Below are 6021 nucleotides of genomic sequence, written 5' to 3'. Positions count from 1 at the left end.
GAAAGAGGTTCCATGTCATGGAGCAACTTCCACTACTCCAGGCATAGGAGGTCAAGTATCTGAATGCATTTGTGCAATTTCTCTAACTTCATCCTTTCTCTTATCACATCCAAAAATCTGACATCAAGCATGAGAACCTCACGACACATCTTTTTAAGGGCAGAATCATACTGTGTCTATATCACAAGTCATGCTGAAATAGCAGTAAAAGCCAAATAACACTGTTCCAAGTTAAAGCACGCATTCCCATTAGCAGAGCTCAACTGCAATCCCAGGCTGCTTCCTGTCCTGCCGCTCACTCATGTTATCTCAGGCTGCTGACTCCCTTTTCCATCCATTGTAGCTCTTGCTCTACATTCTCTTTTGGCATAAAGCACTCCATTATCTCCATTTTCTGCTGAAGTAATATCTTTCCTAAGCCTGGGCAACAACAGCAGCCATCAGAAATGGTGTTGTGAAAAACAAACACTTCACGTGGAGCACTTCTACCTCTGCTAATTGCTGTGTTGCTGGACCATGCAAAGAGCTATACATAGCGTGAGGGTGACTTCTACCAGATGCTGTCCAGCAAATAGCACACTTGGAACTATTTTTGCAATAATTTTGGATATGCCATCTGTGTTTTCTCAGAGATATGATCCCATGTCATTGCTTGGTGTGAGCTGGTAAGGCTGAAGAGTCACCACAAGGCACACATCTGTGTTTACAGGAATGCTCTAACAAAAGATGAGTTCAGATCCAGGCATGCACTTCCCTTCAGTGTGAGGTTTTCTGGTCTGAGATTCGGGTTCATCCCAAGTTCAAACTTTTTCAGTTCAAATTAAAAAAAGGCACTTTACAAAGACCTCAAAACCCTCAAATTACAGCCCATAGTAGGAACCAGCTAAAGCAGCACATAACTAAGAACCCAAATGACTTTTGTTAATTCCCCTTTCCATTTCTGAGTATTCACTCCCTTGAGCTGGAACACCAACCCATGATCCACACATGAATAATGCAGCTGCTGTTTCAGAGTTGCTTCAGCAACAGAAATCTGTATCCTCCCTCTGTGTCAGATATTTATAGGAATGCTCTGACCACCTTGCTCTGAAGTCAGAGTCACTGAAATGCAGAGGGGTACCTGTTACAATTGTAGAAAGCTCTTCCTCCAGAGGAGCACTTCCAGAAGGCCACTCTAATTGTGCAGGCGCTACTAACCCCGATAAATCTTTCTGTCCTCAGGGGACACCAGGATGAAGGGATGTTCTAACCACATCCATTTTTCTCTACTCATGCTCTTTGCAAAGCCTGTAGTAGCTGTAAACAGCCAAAGCCACCCCCAAGCAGTCCTCTGCTGCCCAACTGAGTGCTGGATTTAGATCACTTTTATCTAAGGGAACTGGCCGTAACAGATCCTGCAGTCTGATTCACTATATAAATATTTCAGTAAACAACAGGTCACTCAAGTGTTTTCTTTACCAGTGCATGAAACAACACGATGGTCCATCAACGTGCTGGGATGCAATCCCAGTGCGTTGGGCTAGGAACTGGTATGGGGACCCTTGTACTGTGGGCAGGCTTGCTGCTGCCACCTCATGAGACTGTTCACCTGGAGGTGAGGGGGAAGGTCCTGGCACTGCACTGCCACTGAAAGTGGAAAGGATCCCTTGCAGTTTGCACCACAACCCTATCCTCTACTCCAGCCTCTCAACACAGCTCTCCCACCCTTCGGAAGGTAAGGATAGGGTAGGAGGCAGGAGTCCTTGACTCGTCTAACCACTACTTAGCAACAACTAAAAACATCAGTGTGTTATCAACATTCTTCTAGTACTAAATCCAAAACACAGCACTATGCCAGCTACTGTGAAGAAAATGAACTCTGTCCCAGCCGAAACCAGGACATGCATGAACAAAGCACTTAGTGCGTGAGCCTTGACAGCTTGGTTCTCAGTCATCAACCTAGTGCAGCCTACTCTGTCCCTCCTCTGCCTCAGATTTCCTACATCGGTAGTCCTACTGTCATTCATGATTTTCCATTTCCAGACATAACCTTGTATTAAGATTGGTCTTTTGGCCTTCAAGACAATTGCACTTTGTCTGACGGGCTGTGTGAACAAACACCTGCTGGGATAAAATGAGATTCCTGGACCAGTATTTCAGTATTTGCTTTTCTCAGTGTACCACGTACGGCATGACACTAAAAAAATACACTTACTGGTGTTTTACACACTGGCAGTGGTAACACATCAGACTAGCCGGGCACTGTGTTTGCAGCAACACTTGGAAAAGCATCTCCAGCTCCTTGCAAGCTCCTATCTGTAAATGTCACTTAATTGTCTAAGAAAAATTTGGCTGACCTTTCAATTACTGGTAATAGAATAAAAGCAATAAAAGACTGTACGTGACAGCAAGTGTCACCAATACCCATTCATCACCTTCTTGTAGTGACTGGGAGCACCAGGGAGAATTTACACTCCACTCTAGGGCTGCATTTTTGGCACAGCACCGATAAAGGAACTCAACCGTGAACGAGGGAAAGAAAAGGAATCATCTCCCATCCTTCCCTGTCCTGACTCCATAAACAAACCCAGAAAGAGGATTCCTGAATATCTGGCAAAAAAAGGCCCTATATTCTGAGGCCATTTGTGCAACTTAGAGAGAGTCTATAATATCTGCTTCCAGGGGTGAACATTGCTCTCACTCAACTGCTTTCTGTTGGACCCACTGAGACAGTTGAGACTACCTGCAGATAAAGGTTGAGGTATACATGCAAATCCTCCCCACCATGCAGAAAGGTCAGTATGGGGTTTACACGCTGTACACTGCCTTTCTGGGGCCTTCATTCAGGCAGAGCATCTCTCACAGCTCTTTCACTGAGCCGAACTGCAGCTCAGTCAGTGTTTTTGCCTGTTGTGTTTGGTACTGGATAAGAAGGACACTTGAATGGATGTTATAGTACAGCAATCTCAAACAAGAAATCCACAGTTTGTAAATGAGCTGTTAGCAGCTCTCATAAACACTTCTCAAAGTCCTCCTCCAGTAGCAGAAATAGCTGTTCACTCTCTAAACTGTCAGGCTATTGATTAAGGTCTGAAAGGCTTAGTTGGCAAACTCCTCGTGCTGGTGCGTGACTCATGATTAAGAGCTCTGTCTCAGTTCCCTTCAAGCACGAACAGGACAGCAAATACTGATCAAGTTTTTCACTTCCTTCCCAGTCACAGCTTGGATCCCTGAGAAATACAGACCACCTTGGCAGAGGTTGCTAAGACCACTTCTTATTTTTTACCCTCCACAAGAATGTTTTTTTATACATCAGGTGTCCTGTCTATGATTATTGCTAGAGTGGTTTGCAGCTTTGTAGATACTCGCAAATGAGGCCTTTCTTTGTGTATTCTTTACTCTTACAGGCTAACTTGTGCATTAATTAACTTGTTCAGACAGTTCTTCCATATATAGTCCTGAATAAAGTGGCAAAATAAATGAAATGAAAATATAATCAAGCATGTTAATATCTCTCTTGCTCTTTCACACATACACCCACACACAAATATCCAGTCACACACATACACCCACACTGTCTGAGTGTTCATCTTCTGTCCCTTCCTTCTGGCTTATCAGAGACTAAAATAGTGATGTGGTGGTTTCCACCATTCATGCTACAACTTCACTCTGTTGGTCAGTTCAAACGCCTCGCACAAGAAAGTATTTGCAAGATGGGTGGATGAGAAAACCAATTGCTCCATGGTAATTTCAACAAGTTCAGGTCTTTGAAACCTGCTGAAAACCAAATATTAACGGGCCAACAAACACCTGGAACAAGTATCATCTGACTGTGACAGAGCATTCCTATTAAGTGTGTCCTCTGTGGGCTAATTGTTCAAGTTACTCAAGCCTCCTAACTCTCACTGATTTTGTATAATGTTTTGTTTCACAAGCAATTGTCCATGTTTATTCATTTCCCTATCTAGCTTATTGCACTTGCAAAGAATAAACGGGAGGCAACGTTTGAATGGTCACATAATACCCATAAGAGAATTAATTACTTTTATACAGGATCTAATTCATACAGGAAAAAAAGGGAGGTGTGGGATTTTGGTTTGTTTCCCCAATCATACTTTCAAAATCAGTTGCAAGAAATTGCATACACACCTTGTACCTAAGCAAATATTCAGTATGCACATCCAAGCATGTTCTGTTGGCTGGCTACAAAACTAACCTGGTACTTGCTAATGTAAAAAATTGGATATAAGGAAAAGATTTATGCAAAACTAGACATTCAAGCTGCATTAATTTAATTGAACTAAAAAATAACAGAGGCAGCATGATTTTATACACCACAGTTCCCAACTATAAAGCAACTTTTGCAGTTTCTATAAAAACTATTTCAACAAGCACAAAGAACATCCAAAAATTCTTTAAGTACTCAACCAACCCTCATGGCATTATTTTCTTTAGTTACATAATTCATCATGAGCTGGGGACTCCGTGACCAAAGGTCCAAACAAAACCTATGAATTCACCCCATCTCTAACCACATTACTTTTTCCCATGTTACTATTGATTAACACAGAGGGGGGCGTTAACTTGTAGCCAAAAAAAGGTGTTCAAAAGGCCTACCTCACTCTCAGCAGGGACAAGTTCTTCATCACGGAAGTAACTCTAAATATGAGCCTTCATTTCCCAGGAATCACAAAAGTATGCTGGCGATCCTGAAGAAGCCTGACGTTATCTTGTTGGTTATTTAAAAGCCAAGGCTCTGAGTCTGGAAGACATTTTTTGCTAATTTCAGTAATTAACTGAGTCAGCTGAGAAACACCAGGCTGGTGTTTTCCAGGGCTCCAGAAGGATGGAGGAATGCAGGAAGATGCTGCTGTCAGAAGCTTCAAGCAGGCAGGTGACTCGGCCCGGGAAATGACTCCTTTGTCACCAATGGAAATGCTGGCAGCTTCACCATACACACCTTCAGGAAGATGCACGACTGCAGAGTCAGGCAATCATAAAATATTACACTTCCAAGAGCAAAATTAATTTTAGTATCTGTCCACTATATGCAAAGCATTTCCTTTGGCAACATGCATTGGGTTGGCTATTGGCTGGGCCCGGGGCACAGAGTCATAGCAGCCGCACCTCTGTCGGGCCGCTGGATCTGGCCGTCCTTACCTACCAGGCTGAGGGAGTTGGGCTTGTTCAGCCTGGAGAAGAGAAGGCTGCGGGGAGACCTGATTACGGCCTTTCAATACCTAAAGGGGGCCTATAGGAAAGATGGGGAAAATCTTTTTAGTAGGGCCAGCTGTGACAGGACAAGGGGTAATGGTTTTAAACTAAACCAGGGTAGGTTTAGACTAGATCTAAGGAAGAAATTCTTTACAATGAGGGTGGTGAACCACTGGAACGGGTTGCCCAGAGAGGTAGTGGAGGCCCCATCCCTGGAAGCATTCAAGGCCAGGTTGGACGGGGCTCTGAGCAACCTGATCTGGTTAGCGGTGTCCCTGCTCCCTGCAGGGGGGTTGGACTAGATGGCCTCTAGGGGTCCCTTCCAACCCAAAACATTCTATGATTCTATACCAACATGGGCGTATCTGCCACTCTTCCCATAAATGCTGGTGTCTTTCCAAAGCTTGTACTTCTAAAAATTGGAAATAACAGTAACCTTTACATCTATCCTAGTGGATAAATCCTCCAAGTGTTACCTATCGATCATTTGCATGGAAAGGTTTATGCCGCAGTGCTCAGGCGTAACAGCATGCAGCTCCGTGTATCCATTTAGCTACCCCATTACAAAACAGGGGCTTTGCAGAGCTCTTGAACCAGGGCACTTCTTTGTTTACAAAGTGCAGAAAAGTACAGCACTGGTGCGGACAGCGTGGTTTCCAGGCAATCCAGGATGGCTCCTTTACAGACCAAACCCCTGCACCGCCTGCTCACCAGTGGGGCGGGAAAGGGGCTCACACAGGCAGTAGGGTTCCCGAACTAACCTCCAGGCAAACCGGGGGGGGGAATGGTGGCACCGCAGCGTTTCGCTCTTCTCAACATTCTCAGCCA

The sequence above is a fragment of the Egretta garzetta genome, unplaced genomic scaffold, assembly GCF_000687185.1.
Source record: "Egretta garzetta isolate BGI_Z169 unplaced genomic scaffold, ASM68718v1 scaffold322, whole genome shotgun sequence".
NCBI lineage: Eukaryota > Metazoa > Chordata > Aves > Pelecaniformes > Ardeidae > Egretta > Egretta garzetta.
The sequence above is the reverse complement of the archived record's forward strand: the minus strand, read 5'-3'. Positions refer to the sequence as shown.